The sequence below is a fragment of the Dendrobates tinctorius genome, unplaced genomic scaffold, assembly GCF_039654945.1.
Source record: "Dendrobates tinctorius isolate UK_male_01 unplaced genomic scaffold, ASM3965494v1 ptg000018l, whole genome shotgun sequence".
Lineage (NCBI taxonomy): Eukaryota > Metazoa > Chordata > Amphibia > Anura > Dendrobatidae > Dendrobates > Dendrobates tinctorius.
Genome location: NW_027361686.1, coordinates 8,235,984 through 8,254,446, shown reverse-complemented (window position 1 = coordinate 8,254,446; position 18,463 = coordinate 8,235,984). Strand labels below are relative to the sequence as shown.

The following is an 18,463-nucleotide window of genomic DNA, read 5'->3' as shown; positions in this document are numbered from 1 at the left end:
TGTCTTAAATGAAAAAACACAAAAAGAATTGTCCTAAAGCCAAATTGGATATAATTCCACACCAAACATAAAAAAGAGGGTGGACAAAAGTATTGGCACTGTTCGAAAAATCATGTGATTCTTCTCTAATTTGTGTAATTAACAGCACCTGTAACTTACCTGTGGCACCTAACAGGTGTTGGCAATAACTAAATCACACTTGCAGCCAGTTGACATGGATTAAAGTTGACTCAACCTCTGTCCTGTGTCCTTGTGTGTACCACATTGAGCATGGAGAAAAGAAAGAAGACCAAAGAACAGTCTGAGGACTTGAGAAACCAAATTGTGAGGAAGCATGAGCAATCTCAAGGCTACAAGTCCATCTCCAAAGACCTGAATGTTCCTGTGTCTACCGTGCGCAGTGTCATCAAGAAGTTTAAAGCCCATGGCACTCTGGCTAACCTCCCTAGATGTGGACGGAAAAGAAAAATTGACAAGAGATTTCAACGCAAGATTGTGCGGATGTTGGATAAAGAACCTCGACTAACATCCAAACAAGTTCAAGCTGCCCTGCAGTCCAAGGGTACAACAGTGTCAACCCGTACTATTCGTCGGCATCTGAATGAAAAGGGATTGTATGGTAGGAGACCCAGGAAGACCCCACTTCTTACCCAGAGACATAAAAAAGCCAGGCTGGAGTTTGCCAAAACTTACCTGAAAAAGCCTAAAACGTTTTGGAAGAATGTTCTCTGGTCAGATGAGACAAAAGTAGAGCTTTTTGGGCAAAGGCATCAACATAGAGTTTACAGGAGAAAACAAGAGGCATTCAAAGAAAAGAACACGGTCCCTACAGTCAAACATGGCGGAGGTTTCCTGATGTTTTGGGGTTGCTTTGCTGCCTCTGGCACTGGACTGCTTGACCATGTGCATGGCATAATGAAGTCAGAAGACTACCAACAAATTTTGCAGCATAATGTAGGGCTCAGTGTTAGAAAGCTGGGTCTCCCTCAGAGGTCATGGGTCTTCCAGCAGGACAATGACCCCAAACACACTTCAAAAAGCACTAGAAAATGGTTTGAGAGAAAGCACTGGAGACTTCTAAGGTGGCCAGCAATGAGTCCAGACCTGAATCCCATAGAACACCTGTAGAGAGATCTAAAAATGGCAGTTTGGACAAGGCACCCTTCAAATATCAGGGACCTGGAGCAGTTTGCCAAAGAAGAATGGTCTAAAATTCCAGCAGAGCATTGTAAGAAACTCATTGATGGTTACCGGAAGCGGTTAGTCACAGTTATTTTGGCTAAAGGTTGTGCAACCAAGTATTAGGCTGAGGGTGCCAATACTTTTGTCTGGCCCATTTTTGGAGTTTTGTGTGAAATGATCAATGTTTTGCTTTTTGCTTCATTCTCTTTCGTATTTTTTCATTTAAGACAAATTAAATGAAGATAATAATACCAAAGAATTTGTGTTTGCCATCATTTTCAGGAAGAAACTGAGTATTATCTGACAGAATTGCAGGGGTGTCAATACTTCTGGCCACAACTGTATATCATTTGTTACTGGCTTTCTCTATCAATAGAGGTTTAATAAATTTGCTAATTTTTCATTAGTCTATATAGAAATAGAAGGTTTTTAATCAATTTAATAAAGGCTGCAATTTATACATCCATCAGTTGGTGGAAGAATCATTATTTATCCAATAGGAAAATTTGGAAATTGATAAAAAGCAGTGTCTGACACTGAGAAAACCGGATCTGATATTTTCTGGGGAGTGTTCTTTTTCCCCTCTGGAAAACACAGTGTGCATATGACTGGTCAGCTTCATGCAGGGGAAAAAGTCAGCACCCCCGTAGACATATCTCTGTTATCTCCTTTGCTGAAGAGTAAATCAGAATATGTAAATTTCACAATGGAGAAGATAAATAAAAAAAATGATTTGACCGGTTTGACAGGCTCAAATGGGTTAAGGGTCTGCTTTAAGATGTGACTTGGTACAAATTGTTTCATCTCCACCTACATTAAAGTTTGCCCTCATTCACCTGGCAGCATAAATGGCCTGTACTCTATACGCCAAAAAATAGAGCAAGTCTGAACAGAGGTTGTTCTCTTGGGATCAGATCCCGCTTTTAGCACATAGCACACGTCTCGCACATGGACCCTTAATGCGGCCATGTGAATGAAGTCTTAAAGGAAAAGCAGCTGGCAACAAACTAGCCAATAAATGCAATAAGATGTAATGTAAAATGTGCAATACCACTGATCGCTGATTAACACACAGAAGGCAAGAAATAAAGGCAAATATCTACAAATGCTGATAGGACATAGTACAGTCTGCAAAATACAGGCTCCAGTCCCATGGTAATTAATCCATGCGTCTTTTTACATCAATTAAGGAATTTGCTCCTAAGACCTTGTGGGGGCATCACAACACATTAGGAGACCCCAATCAGAGGACAATAAAACATCCAGACTCCTTATCTATGAACTGGTCCAATATTTATGTTTCTCCCTCTCCCACAATGATATTTCTGCTTCGCGTCACTTGTCTTATCTATTGCGTTATTTCTGTGCTGTCTTGTGTATAATTATGTGATTCTTCAGATGTTGTATTAGTCAGTGCCTGATGAAGAGACCTGAGTAGTCTCGACAGCTTGCAATGTGTTACCATCTTTTCAGTTAGCCATTAAAAGGTATCAACCACTGAGGACTCTCAATTCTGAATATCTTTCTTCACTGGTATGAGTAGACACTTTTATTTCAGATTCACTGTACACTCCTCCTAGTTAAGCAATGCTAATTCAACATAACACAAGTAAGTGAAAAATCACAGAGCGAAAAAAAATCTCTAGATAAATTCCACAACAAATCACTAAGCAAAGGCGCAACTATCACGTTATATTTAATTAAAGGGTAGTAAAGCGTGAGAGCTCAAAGCTACTCTCAATAAATGTTTATCTATATGCAAAGAATATACAGTGCCTTGCAAAAGTATTCGGCCCCCTGGAACTTTTTAACCTTTTCCCACATAACATGCTTCAAACATAAAGATACCAAATGTAAATTTTTTGGTGAAGAATCAACAGCAAGTGGGACACAATTGTGAAGTTGAACGAAATTTACTGGTTATTTTACATTTTTGTGGAAATTCAAAAACTGAAAAGTGGGGCATGCAATATTATTCGGCCCCTTTACTTTCAGTGCAGCAAACTCTCCCCAGAAGTTCATTGTGGATCTCTGAATGATCCAATGTTCTCCTAAATGACTAATGATGATAAATATAATCCGACTGTGTGTAATCAAGTCTCCATATAAATGCACCTGCTCTGTGAGAGTCTCAGAGTTCTGTTTGATGCATAGAGAGTATCATGAAGACCAAGGAACACAACAGGCAGGTCCATGATACTGTTGTGAAGAAGTTTAAAGCCGGATTAGGATACAAAATTATTTCCAAAAATTTAAACATCCCAAGGAGCACTGTGCAAGCGATCATATTGAAATGGAAGGAGTATCATACCACTGCAAATCTACAAAGAGCCGGCTGTCCCAATAAACTTTCATCTCAAGCAAGGAGAAGACTGATCAGAGATGCAGCCAAGAGGCCCATGATCACTCTGGATGAACTGTAGAGATCTACAGCTGAGGTGGGACAGTCTGTCCATAGGACAACAATCAGTCATATACTGCACAAATCTGGCCTTTATGGAAGAGTGGCAATAAGAAAGCCATTTCTCAAAGATATCCATAAAAAGTGTTCTTTAAAGTTTGCAACAAGCCACCTGGGAGACACACCAAACGTGGAAGAAGGTGCTCTGGTCTGATGAAACCAAAATCGAACTTTTTGGCAACAATGTCAAACGATATGTTTGGTGTAAATGCAACACAGATCATCAACCTGAACACACCATCCCCACTGTCAAACATGGTGGTGGCAGCATCATGGTTTGGGCCTGCTTTACTTTAGCAGGGGCAGGGAAGATGGTTAAAATTGATGGGGAGATGGATGGAGCCAAATATAGGACCATTCTTCAAGAGAACCTGTTGGAGTCTGCAAAAGACATGAGACTGGGACGGAGATTTGTCTTTCAACAAGACAGTGATCTCAAACATAAAGTAAAATCTACAATGGAATGGTTCACAAATAAACGTATCCAGGTGTTAGAATGGCCAAGTCAAAGTCCAGACCTGAATCCAATCGAGAATCTGTGGAAAGAGCTGAAATCTGTTGTTCACAAACGATCTCCATCAAACCTCACTGAGCTCAAGCTGTTTGCCAAGGAAGAATGGGTAAGAATTTCAGTCTCTCTATGTACAAAACTGATAGAGACATCCCCCAAGCGACTTGCAGCTGCAATCGCAGCAAAACGTGGCGCAACAAAGTATCAAAGTATTAAGTTAAAGGGGCCGAATAATATTGCACGCCCCACTTTCCAGTTTTTGAATTTTCACAAAAATTTAAAATAACCAATAAATTTCGTTCAACTTCACAATTGTGTCCCACTTGTTGATTCTTCACCAAAAATTTACATTTGATATCTTTATGTTTGAAGCATGATATGCGGGAAAAGGATGAAAAGTTCCAGGAGGCCGAATACTTTTGCAAGGCACTGTAAGTCCCAAATCAGAAAACTTTGTATGTGCACGATAATAGAAATTGTATGAATTACTATTATTGATGTTATTAATGTATAAACACTATATATACCTTGTTACTATTAGTCCTGCAGTAAATAGCCACATTATCTTACCATTTAAAAAAAAAAATTATATATATTGTGAGAATCATGTGGGAATAGTGGATGAGGGCAGGTATATCTCGCCCAGATTCCTTTCCTATGTGGCCTAGTCTGGTCAGTATCGCACCTGCTTACTAATGGATAATGGGAGGCGGATATAAAAGGATGCCAGGTGGTTGTGTGAGTGTCTCAGCCTGGGAACACAGAGAGCTTGTCTGTGTGAGAGACACACGTGAGTGGAAGCAGTGCCCACTGCAACTGTGGTTTGGCTGGACGGGAGAAGCCCGCCAGTTGGTAGTTAGGTTGTACTTTGTTTAGTTAGTGCCGGACAGGCAAGGATTTGTTTTATGTTTTATTTCTTTTATGCATTGCTTTCACCTTTAATAAACCTGACCCAGTGTCAGTTATACCCGAATCCCAGCTCTGCGCCTGAGTTTCATGCTGAACGCACGTGAGCTTTGACCCCAGCAAAGCCGATCCTGGAGTGTTTTATCACAATATATATATATATATATATATATATATATATATATATATATATATATATATATTGTCACAGATTCCATCCGCAGTTACTGCAATAGACTAACAGGCGAGGACAGTGTCACCAGAACTGATCATTTTGGTTGGTGTACCTTTAAGTCGAGCAATAAAACCTTAGTAATATCTAGCGATTTGCATTATATAAGGAAGCGGTAGATTAATGGACAGCTTTGTGCAATGTACGATCACTGCCGCTTGAACGGAAGTCGCAATTGGTAAGAAGAGTGTGAGATTAAATATTGCTTTTCCCTCCGGATACAGGTAATACCCACAAATTCCTATAGTTGTGAATTTGTATTTGCTAGTCTTTTGGCATAAAACACCATCAAATGTCTCAATTTTTTGTAAAACTTGAAGTTGCATAAACATCTTGCAACTTTTGGCATTTTTAAGCCTAATCCCCCAAATGGGTGAGACATGGGTAAGATGGGGTGTGGTTAGCTCGCCCATTTATGGAAATGTTGACAGGAGTAACACATCTGGCGGAGGCGATCCCCATTTATGGTGGTGGGCCTAAGTTATGACGTGGGCCTCTTCATGAGTTGGCTGCACCATACTCCAGCGCTCCCGTTCATCATGACTGGTGTGCACAGACATTTTTTTCCTCGAAGACCAAAAATAATTTTTTCAACAGGCTCTAACTGCAAAAAAAAATTATATTGCTGTGTTGAAATCAATTTTTTTTCCTGTTCTGCTGGTAGAATCCCATGGATGACTCGAGAGATGGAGATGAATAAAGTGCGTTTTTTATTGAGGTTATAATATCTGCACATTTCGAAGTTATCCAACTTCTTCCTCAAGATACAACCACAGACAGACTGATTTCCACCAGCTCATTGTTTGGTCCGATGACCCGTGGGTTGTAGCAGCTGGTATATGTCTAAAGATTGTTGCAAATGCAGAACTATCAGGTGGGTAAGGACTCATCTTCTTAGTGCACAATTATATTAGAAAAAAAACCCTATTTGTGCTTTTTCTCCCCAGTTTTCCTTTGCTAAAAAAATTAACTAATCACCCTCACCAATCCACCACAGCTCTTGTTCCAATGCTTACCTGGTCCCTTAAGGTCAGTACTTTCTGGTCCCTTCTAGACACAGAGGAAATGGACATAAATGCCCACCCAAGCAATGACTGACAGCAGTGGTGTTCAGCCTCAGACTGTGATTGGCCCAGTGTAACACGTGTGTCAGAGGCTGCAAGCAGTCGCACTGCATCTGGCTGCAGAAGGTCTCTGCGTTTTGCTTTGCAGACACCTTCTTAACCCTTCTGACTCTTTGACCCAGTGACAATCTTTCTCCGGCTTTAATTGACACACATGGACCTAGGTGTTTATAGATTCCCAGCCAGCTGCTGGGAGTTGCTGGTGATATTTCCATTTCCCCCTGTTCAGGCTTGGAGCTATAGCAGTTGGCCATCTTCCTCTTTGGTGTTGCTGGAGGATGTCTGTGTTACAACTCTGAGTCTTCTCAAGATAAGTGTTCCCCTTGTTTGTCAACCCCAGCTGTCTTTAGTGGTAGTGGGGATTGACTAGTGCATATCCTGTCCTTCCCTATACAGGGCTTATCACCAAGGTAAGGCAGGGATTAGGTTCCTGCTCGACGATAGGTGCAGAACCTATATAGGAACGTTTACGGGAGACATGCTGACTTTATATCTGCCTAGGGATCTCCATTCCCCCTTGCCCTAGTGTTCTTCCTCTTATCCCTTTGTGTTGTACTTAGTCTTTCCTACACTGTGCGTGAGACCCAGGAAGTAATAACCAGCAGGAAATGGGGATTTATGAAGTTCGTATTTTAGGCAATCTGTGACCTTAAAAATATCATTTTATTGGAAAACATCTTTAAAAGAACCCCAATATATATGATATATTAGTGCATAAAGGAATTATAGGTGGGGGCGCCGTACTCATTGCCCAGTCTATAAAGCCAGACTCACACTGAGTGTTGTGGTCTGTGAGCCATGATGCATGGACTGCCCATGGGTCTCCCGACACGAAATTAACAGCCCCATATATGCCTATGAGGCTACTGGGCTTGGGTGAACAGACATGCGTCCAGTCTCTGATTCACGGACCATGGTCACCCTGTAGGATCCCCCCTGCCAACTTACCAAATACATGGCTCTTACTTGCGTGGCCTTCATGTCAGGGGCGGACACTGACAGCTTGGGGCCCCTGTGCAAGAAATGTGTGAGCTCCCTTCCTTTTATGGTGACAAAGCTACATACACTCACTGGCCACTTTATTAGGTACACCATGCTAGTAACGGGTTGGACCCCCTTTTGCCTTCAGAACTGCCTCAATTCTTCGTGGCAGAGATTCAACAAGGTGCTGGAAGCATTCCTCAGAGATTTTGGACCATATTGACATGATGGCATCACACAGTTGGCGCAGATTTGTCGGCTGCACATCCCTGATGCGAATCTCCCGTTCCACCACATCCCAAAGATGCTCTATTGGATTGAGATCTGGTGACTGAGGAGGCCATTTGAGTACAGTGAACTCATTGTCATGTTCAAGAAACCAATCTGAGATGATTCGAGCTTTATGACATGGCGCATTATCCTGCTGAAAGTAGCCATCAGATGTTGGGTACATTGTGGTCATAAAGGGATGGACATGGTCAGCAACAATACTCAGGTAGGCTGTGGCGTTGCAACGATGCTCAATTGGTACCAAGGGGCCCAAAGAGTGCCAAGAAAAAATTCCCCACACCATGACACCACCACCACCAGCCTGAACCGTTGATACAAGGCTGGATGGATCCATGCTTTCATGTTGTTTACGCCAAATTCTGACCCTACCATCCGAATGTCGCAGCAGAAATCGAGACTCATCAGACCAGGCAACGTTTTTCCAATCTTCTACTGTCCAATTTCGATGAGCTTGTGCAAATTGTAGCCTCAGTTTCCTGTTCTTAGCTGAGAGGAGTGGTACCCAGTGTGGTCTTCTGCTGCTGTAGCCCATCTGCCTCAAAGTTCGAAGCACTGTGCGTTCAGAGATGCTCTTCTGCCTACCTTGGTTGTAACGGGTGGCAATTTGAGTCACTGTTGCCTTTCTATCAGCTCGAACCAGTATGCCCATTCTCCTCTGACCTCTGGCATCAACAAGGCATTTCCGGCCACAGAACTGCCGCTCACTGGATTTTTTTTCTTTTTCGGACCATTCTCTGTAAACCCTAGAGATGGTTGTGCGTGAAAATCCCAGTAGATCAGCAGTTTCTGAAATACTCAGACCAGCCCTTCTGGCACCAACAATCATGCCACGTTCAAAGGCACTCAAATCACCTTTCTTCCCCATACTGATGCTCGGTTTGAACTGCAGGAGATTGTCTTGACCATGTCTACATGCCTAAATGCACTGAGTTGCCGCCATGTGATTGGCTGATTAGAAATTAAGTCTTAACACACAGTTGGACAGGTGTACCTAATAAAGTGGCCAGTGAGTGTATATATATATATATATATATATATACACAGTATATATATACACAGTATATATATATATATATATATATATATATATATATATATATATATATATATATATAGCCACACACACATACATGTAAATATATATCAGTTTCCTTTATTATGTATATTGCTGTCCCTTATACAGTGCCCTCTTGTTATATAGAGTACCGTCCCTTACATACTGGATTATAAAGAGCCCTGTTTTTTATTACATACCGTCCTGTCTTGTTAGCTGTATAATGCAATGATGGCTAATGGAGCCTAGGAAAGCTTCCTTTCTAATGAAGGAGCTGATGGACTGGTTGTCTGGTCACCGGCTCCTCCATCAGCAGTCATTTTATATCTAAAAAGAGAAGGGATTATGTAATAAGAGAGGGCGCTGTGAATAACAAAACTAACAAGAATTCACTACGTAAGAGAAAGCACTGTACATAACAGCAGAGGAAGCTATATAAAAAGGGACGACACCCTATATAACTAGAGAGGATGGTATGTAATAAGGGACGGTGTTATAAGATAAAAGAGGAAACTATGTAACTAAGGATGGTGTTATACAGAATTAGTGAGTACACTATATGCTAAGGGACTGTGTTATACATAATAAGTACGTACACTATATACTAAGGGACTGTGTTAGACATAATAAGCAATAATAATGTCTTCCTCCACTTCCCCCTGTTCCTAAATCCATTATAAGTCCACCTTCCACCCATCTCAATCCCCCACACCCCTCATTGTCCTCCTCCCCCACATCCTATTATTGTCCTCTCCCCCACCCCATCATTGCCCTCTTCACCACCTCCATCCTTGCCTTCTCCCCCACCACTATCATTGGTTTCTCCCCTGCCACCCCATCATTGCCCATTCCACCACCTCCATCATTTCCTTCTCCCCCACCACCCCATCATTACCCTTTCCACCACCTCTATCATTGTCTTCTCCTCCACCACCCCCATCATTGCCTCCTTACCCACCATTCCCATCAGTCTTTTCCACTACCTCCATCATTTCCTTCTCCCCCACTCCCATCATTGCCCATTCCACCACTTCCATCACCTCCTCCTCCACCACCTTCCCCATCATTGCCTTCTCCATCACCTTATCATTGCCTTCTCCCCATCAACCCCATCATTGCCTTCTCCATCACCCCATTATTGCCTTCTACCCATCATTGCCTTCTCCCCATTACCCCCATTATTGCATTCACCCCATCACCCCCATCATTGTCTTCTCCCCATCACCCCCATTATGGGCTCCTCTTCCACCTACACACACAGACACACACAGCACCATTCACCTCTCTGCACATTCCCCTACAGCACTATGCATGCACGCACACAGACACACACACAACACACGTACATACAAAAAACACACGCAAACAGCACCTCTCACCTGTACGCACCATCACAGTCGCCTGCTGCTTCATCTCTCTGGCACAGTGGCTGCAGAATTATGACATCATCCAGCGATGCTGCTGTCTGTGTCAGAGACAGGAAGTGCAGGGGCCGGCAGGAAGCAGGACAGATCCCTGCAGACCCGCTATTTTCTCTTGTAGGCAGCGGAGCTGCTGGGATCGCTCCCTGCCGGCCGGCACATTAGGGCAATCTGGCCAGGGGCCCCCCGGAACCTCGGGCCCGGAGAAACAGGCCAGATTGCTCTCATTTTTAGGCGCCCTGCAGGGGCCCCCTAGAACCTTTGGGCCCCGATGCAGCCACTCCGGTTGAACCGGCGGTATGTCCACCAATGCTTCACATAAAACTGCAGCACATCTTCCTTTAGCGATAACAGATGGTTTCTGAGATCAGATCTGGGACGAGCAGCCGATTCCCACGCCAGGTTTAAAAACAATATTCTGCATTAATTAAGAAGTTAAATGATTGAAATATGGACATTGCTATCAAAACTAGGACATCAAATGTTCTGTCTGAAGTAAAGCATAAACTACTATACCACGGTGTATGTAATGAGAGAAGATCACTACTGGGCAAGAGGAAGATCCCCTGCGGTGCCGAGCATGTGGCCATCTTTAACCATCCGTGCAGACAGGCTGTAATGCTGCACAGTGTGCAGGCCATTTATCTCTAGGCTTGACCATTAGCTAGAACAGTAGGATCTAGTTGTTTAACCCTTCTCAGTATCATTCATTTATATCCACTTATCTCGCATATTCTATAAAAAAATACATGACTCTGATATGCAAAATTAATAAACTTCCTCTCCATGTGCTATAGATCTCCCACAATGACTAGGAGAAAATGTCCTGAAGAAATGAATAATCTTCCGGGATCACACATTACCTTGGCATTACATCTGGCAGGACAGCGGAGTACTGGGGGATGGAATTTACAAAGTAATAGATTTAAGGAAAGACTAAAATAATAAAACAGCACATTGCAATGAGATGTTAAAACACTGCCCTGGGACGAGAGTCGCAGTGCCGCTACACCACACATAGACGTGTCTCCCAACTCCTGCAGATGCATGCACTCTAGGCCAAGCGTGTGTGCTTTAATGGAGAGTCGAATAAGTCGCTACCACCCTCCAGCGGTGGCCGCTTATCTCTGGGAGCAGAAGAGGATCTGGCATTAATATGTATTTTGCCTGATCCTTCTCTCCTCCAACGTCATCTGTCAGTAGGAGTCGGGAGGCTCCCATAAATTTTAGACAATTGGCCGGATTCACCAAAATCGGTGCCTTTGGCTGACTTTTATTCCAAGGGTATGGGGACTTAAAGGAGTTGTCCATTACTTTATAAGCCCTTTTCACTGTCCCTAAGGCACCAAGTAAAATAATGAAATTAGCATGTGTATCTCCTTGACCAGCACCACTACTCTGCTCTGAGCACAGTCATCAGACAAATTTTTGATAATGTTGATTTCACATCAGCACTGCAGTCCATCAGAGTCTGCTGATTATTTGTTACGTCAGAGCTGCAGCCCATCAGTGTCTGCTGATTATTTGTCACGTCAGAGCTGCAGCTCATTAGTGGCTGTTTATTTCAAAAGACTGACCATCACTTCCTAAACATAAATCAGGTGTGTACAGGTGCATACTAAGAGTAGCCATTTCCATACATATCTAACCAACAAATAAAGTAGCGCTCTGCAGCGCAATAGCATGAAAACATGAAATATATGATATATGAATTGCATTACTGCTCTAGAAAATAGGAAAAATTGAGAATACTTAGAGAATAAATTGGCCAATTCATGTGTACCCAACAGCCAGCTAAGGCGATTCTTGTTGCTGGGAACCTACCTAATGTGAATCATCTTATCGTGGCTGCCGGGTACACATGAATTGGCCAATTTATACGCTAAGTATTCTCAATTTTTAAGATTTTCTAGTGCAGTAAAGCAATTCATATTGCATATATTTCATGTTTTCATGCTAAAGCACTGCAGAGTGCTACTTTATTTGTTGCTGATTATTTACGCGTATGTCACCTCAGAGTTGCAGCCCATCAGTGTCTGTTGAATACTTATGTCACATCAGATCTGCGGCTGCAGTATTTGTTGACTGTTTCTGCCATATCAGCGCTGCAGTCCATCAGTGGCCGCTGATTGTGTCACGTGTGTGCTGCGGGTGGGCTGCAGCACTGATGTGGCTAAAAAAATTGTCACAAGATAGCCGGGGGACACAGTGCTCAGAGCGGAGGTATAGTGCCAGTCCAGTATGCTTATTTTAATTTTCTTTTGATCAGGTTGAGTAGAGATTCCTCACAAATAGGAAATTGTTTGAGTGCATCGCATTTTGTGAGGCCATAAAGAACAAGAGTCTCTTCACTAAGCAGTGCTGCATCTGTAACTACAAGCTAAGCGGCCTGGAATTGAAATAATAGAGATGAAGTGATATAATATCCCTATGTCAGGATGACTGAACGAAGACTGAATGTAAAAAAATCAGATTAATTATCTGAGTGACCCATTTACACAAGCGTCTTTTACTACTAGAGTAACTTATCACAAGCATAAGATGAATGACCCGGGCAAACCATGACCTGACATCTCTCGTGTACTGGCCAGTAGTAATCAGCATCTACCTCTGTAAAAGCAGAGCAGTGACTGGGATGTGACTGCCAGATAGTAATACCGTGCGTGTTCTGTGACCACAGAGCCTTGTCTGACAACACCAGAGAACAAAGGGAAAACACATGGCCGAGAGACTGCACCCCGTACATAAAGCCCTAGAGAACACAACACTGTAAAAGCGCGTTCCCTGAATATACAACCTGCATTAAAGAGCAAAGAACAAAGCCTTGTTACCGTGCTCAGTAAAGACAGAACAATAGAGAACAAAGCGCTGTGTGAGGCATCATCTGCACTGAAAACACCCCCATACAGAAACCTGCAATGCACATTGGCATCATCTCTTCACTACACTCATTGGCATCTCTCCGCCCCAAGACCTTCAAGTGAGGGAGCTGGACGGTGGCTCCTACTATGCGACTATTGTTTGCCTGCAGCATTTCCTCTTCTGACCAGCAGGTGCCGTTTACACCGTGACCGCGAGTCAGAAGTAGTCTCTCAATAAGATTAAATAGTTACAATCGTATTGCTCTATTCCTACAAATCAGATATACAAATATACAGTATATACTGTATATTCCCACTGTTGCTTGTATCAAGATAAAACGTGGCTTAAAGGGGACCTTTCATTGGATTTTATGTTTTAAACTGAGCAGCACTTCTGATTGATGTTGCTCCACTGATTCTGGAGCAGTTTTTCTTTTTCTTCTGTGCCCCTCCATTCCAAAATTATGTCCCAGGGAATAAAGATGTAACTTCTCCCCATCAACTGGGCGTATACCACAGAATGTCTCTGTGGGCGTGGTCATGTTTTGATTGGCTAGGAGAAAAAGCAAATGCCCACAGAGGAGTTCTGAGGTATATACCCAGTTCATTGAAAGGAAAATTAGCACCTTTATTTCCAGGGACCATAACTTTGGAACAGAGGGGAGTATAAAAAAAAGAAAAACTGTTCCAGAAACAGTGGAGCAGCAGCAATTGGAGGGGGAGCTTTGTTTCAATTAAAAAATAAAGGCACTATATATTGGGTTATTCTTATAATTATAAATGGTTAAAGTGCTTGTAAAGACAAACAACGTTGCAATTTACTGATTTACAAAAATGCTCTCTGCTCTCAAGAATGTAGGAATTTTTAACCCTACTGTTTAGCCATTGCTACCAAGGTAACCAGTCACCTCTGCCGTTTATTAGTAGTGGACAATCTCCTAGGAAGAGAGCATAGCACTTACAAGCTTAATTTTAAAGAACTTGTAAGTGCTGCTCTGAAGCTTGCCAGATCTTTGGATACCGGCAGTATCAGTGGCTCTGCACTTCTCCGAGTCACAGCTGCCTCTGCTTGCAGCATCAGAAAGCCCATAATTTGGTCCGTTGGTGAAATGATGCCACTTGTCCGATCTGTCAACAAAGTTGGCGCGGAAACGGGGAGCCGGAAAGCCTTGCACTCCCGCTTCAGAAAATGTAACAACTCATTTAAAGGGAGGCTGTTATCTCTCAGTAAATACTTGTATTCCCTATGAAGAATCAATTCTGGAGCATCGTTTCTCATAACTTTACATTCTACTACTCCTCAGTTACTCCTCCTGCAGAGTCTGCAGTGACAACGCACTCCCCAACTGGCAACACTCCCCGGCCCATATAATCACACGTCTAGTAGGAATAGAAGAGGAACGACACGACACAGAGGTGTAAGAAAAGATCCTCCAGAAATGCTATTCAAACAGGAACATTCAGACACGTCAAGAGATGTGATCAGCTTTATACTACATGGGTGATATTTAGTTGGGTACATTAGACTCTATGGGTAATCAGAGATTACACTTGATTTTAGAAACTAGAGCTGCCAACAGCCACCACGAGCAAAAATGTGTATAGCACAGAGAATAGAATTACCCAGTAGCTATAGTTTTATGGTTTGTAATATTTTTATAGTTTAGAAGCAGAAACCCTCATTGTACAGATCATGCATAAACTTCTCTGTACACGGCTCGTCCTAGAACCACTGCAGAAATGTGCATGTATAAACATCCGTCTGCAGCAGAGGCCTGCAACATCTCCACCCTGAAGAAATTGCTCTAAGTGCACAGCGCACAGATGACTAAGTCTGTCCACATTAAGCACTGTTATTCTGTTCTGTCATTTTTACGGCAAAACATTTTCATTAATGCCCATTTTTATTGTAATGAGATTTTTTTCTGATTACAAATTGAAGCAGCTGGCTTCAGTTAGCCTCCGGTACATCAGGTTCTCAAGGTTTTGGGAAGTCCAGACAGACTGGGATTGTAGAAAAGCAAAAAGCAATTATTAATCCTATTGCATTACTGAAATCTATTAGGATCTATTGTGCCATGTTTTGCTCCATTGAAGGTAATATGTTATCAGAAAATGACTTACTGTTTAAAGAGAACCTGTCAGCAGGATTTTGTAAAGTACAGACATGGCTGTAATGGCGCCGTAATACAGATTAAATCGTTACCTTTGGCGAAGAAATCTGTTTTGTGGTTCTTTGGTAATCACTATCTGAAGTTTTCTACCGATTAGATTTCTGTGCACAGGGGCCGGACTATGCACGGGGTGTCTTCTGCTCCCTGTGATTCCCCGACACCTTTCCTTGCATCCAGCCTATGATTCCCCGGCTCATATGCCATACTCCGGGGCTTTGAATTCAGATAGCTGCTGAGACTTCACAAAGAAAAGGCAGGTCATTCACAGACCGGATGCAGCAGAGGGGCCCAATAATCACAGTAAGGGAGGGGAAGACCCCGTGCACAGTCCGGCCCCTGTGCACCGAAATCTAAATAGAAGAAAACTTCAAATGGTGATTAAAGAACAACAAAGCGGATTTCTTCACCCAAGGTATCAATGTAAGCAGTATTATAGGGCCATTACAGCCTTGTCTTTACTTCACTTTACTAAATCGGGCTGACAGGTTCTTTTTAAAGGGATATTCTCAAGTTTGGAAGTTAGGAATAGGATCAAGGAGGACTTCCCAATTGGTGAAGTCCGGACTACTCAGACCCTAACTATTCCGTCAACCAGGGATCTGAAGAGCCCCGTGTAATGGAGTGGAGGTCAATCATGTGCATTGCTGCCTCATTCACCCTTAATGGAGTGCTGAAGACCAGGTGAACTCATTAAGAATGAATGGAGAAGTAGTTTGCATAATCGACCAGCGCTCCATTCACACACCTGGTTCTCGGGATTGGTGGGGGTCCCAGTGGTCAGATGGGACCCCAGTGGAGGTTCTCTATCTCAAGGATAAAGGATAACGTCAAACTTGAGAGTACCCATTTAAATCAGGTTTTTATGCTAAATGTTTTTTGCAAAATCTTTGATAAATGTATTTTTTTCATATTACTATTTATAAAAATGTGTAGTTTTCACTGGGCCTAGTTTTAGACTCATACTCTCTGTTGGGCACATGGTCATGTTTCAATTCATTTGCAAATTAGGCTTAAATACTCTGGGTGTGACAAAGCACTTCGCAAGCATCTGCCTCCTTAAAGGTGTATTCCCATCTACAATATCCTACAACAACATGGAGTAGGTGTAATATTATAATAGCAAATACTTCCAATGCAGAAATGTAGTATAGTTTTTCTGATTCGCTGTCCTTTTCCTCATGTTCAGGCATTGCAGGACCTGAGGTATCCATGGTTATGACCACTAGCAACTAGCTAACTGTCACTATATTAGTGGTTGCAACCATGGATACCTAATCTACTGCAATGCCTGCACATGAGGAAAGACAGCAATTAAGGAAAACTATACTACATTTCTAATTGAAGATAATTCCTAATATTATTATTACACCTAGGATTTTGGAGATGGGAATACCCCTTTAAGTCTATTCTCCGACCAGCTCCCTCCATCCTTGCTTGACCGACAGCTGTGTAGGAAAGTGTCAAGAAAGGTGGAGCTGGACGAAGAATAGAGCCAGTGAAGCAGAAGCTTGAGAAGTGCTTTGGAACTTCCAGAGCACTTAAGCCTCATTTTAATATACACTAAAACAGTGACAACAGATTGTATGAGTAAAGGTGTGAATTGCCTTATCTTTTAGAGAGTGACATGACCATATAAACAGTTTGGGAGTGTGGGGGGGATTAGTTCTGACAGATTCCCTCAAATTTTCTCATCACAATGAAATTTAATGCTGCCTATCAGCTGATCAAATTAGGTTCATCTGCCCAGGCCTCTGGCAAATTGCAAAAACCTCATTTACCCTTTGGTGGCCACTAAATGGAAAAAGTAGCAGTACTTGCTAATGAATGGCCATCGTTGTAATATTTTCACCTCTTAGTGACATGTGAAGCTAGCTCTGGAGCTAAGCCTTCTTCATACACGACAGATGCCAGCTATGTTACCAACCTGGGCCTACCTGTAACTACAGGGGCTGGAGCGTACTAAAGCAGCATTTAAAAAGTGATGGGCTAGCACTGTAGCTGGGGACTACCGAAGACTTCCGGAACGGTCATCTTAGACCTCCAGTGAAGCTCAACTACAGACTGAGCTTCATAGGCCAACAGCAACTAATGTAGTATTGCAGTATACCGTACAAATGATTGAATGATGGAAAGTTCACGTCCCCAAGAGGCACTTAAAATGAGGTCAAAATAAAAAAATATATAAAACTACCGTATATGAAAAAGTTTAAATTACCCACCTTTTTCCCCTCAAAAATAAAGAAATTAAAAAAGTAAAAATTAAATATTCACCCAAAATTCAGATATATCAAAACGTAAAACTGTTTAACCTGTATATTAAATGAGTAAAAGGGAAAAACAAACAAAAAGCTAAACTTGGCATTTTCTATTTGCCACACTTACCCCAAAAATTCAATAAAAATTTCACATGTATTGCAAAATGGTAAAAATAAAAATGCTTATAAGCAGCATTCATCCAATCTTCAGGTCCTAAATAAACTACTGTAATTCTTAATTATGATTTTATTTTAAAACCCATCTTAAGAGTGGATAGATGTCTTAGACCTCATGAGGTTGCTGTACTCATGAGTCCAAGTGTATTCTTTTTCCACCCACCCTGCTTGACAGCTGCAGCTTGTACTGAGCATTGATATATTTAAGTAGCAGCAGGAAGGAGGGACACTGAGGAGCGACCAAACAAGCTATGTGGGGAGAGACAGATTCAAACAGGATTATCTAGCAATTCTAACTTATTTTTTTCAAAGGAAGTATACCAACCTCATCAGGTCTAAGAGATCTAATTGATAATTAATTCAGTTTGTATTTTAAAATCTGATGAAAGATTCACTTTAAGCCTTGGGCGGATATAAAAGCCCTGGTAATAATGCTTGTGTTGGGGCAGACCAGGAGAATGCAACATAAGAAAGCTTCAAAGTATCCGTGCACTTGGATGAATCTTTAACAAATTTAGAGATTTTCATATAGTTTCAAAATGTATTCAAGAAAATTTTGATTCTTTTAAATCTCAATACTTATCTAGTTAGATCAAAGACATGAAACAGTTAATTGAATTGCATGTTATTGAAAAGCATAAATCTAATTGTCTGGCTTAGTCCTTTGTGCTCCCACCCTAGGGCGGGACCGCAAACTTTCCTCAATAGTGTTTAATCTCACATCTGTTTTGTGTTTTAATGATTGTGATTGATAAATTTGTAACATTAAGTGAACCAAACCTTTTCACACAAAACCTGTAGTAAAGCATGGTCTTGCTGCTCCCATCTCACAC

The 18,463-nt window shown here is 42.0% G+C and overlaps 1 protein-coding gene across 4 annotated transcripts in view; it reads right to left on the bottom strand.

The window, feature by feature from the left end:
- The window catches only part of NECTIN1 (nectin cell adhesion molecule 1), a 542,625-nt gene that overhangs the window by 443,098 nt on the left and 81,064 nt on the right, over positions 1 to 18,463 (bottom strand). The window contains exon 2 of one of the 4 annotated variants that reach the window (XM_073566434.1): positions 8,943 to 9,069. The exons of the other annotated variants lie outside the window; for them this stretch is intronic. The gene's annotated coding sequence lies outside the window, so the exon portion shown is untranslated. The remainder of the gene's footprint in view (positions 1 to 8,942; positions 9,070 to 18,463) is intronic. 4 annotated transcript variants of the gene reach the window in all.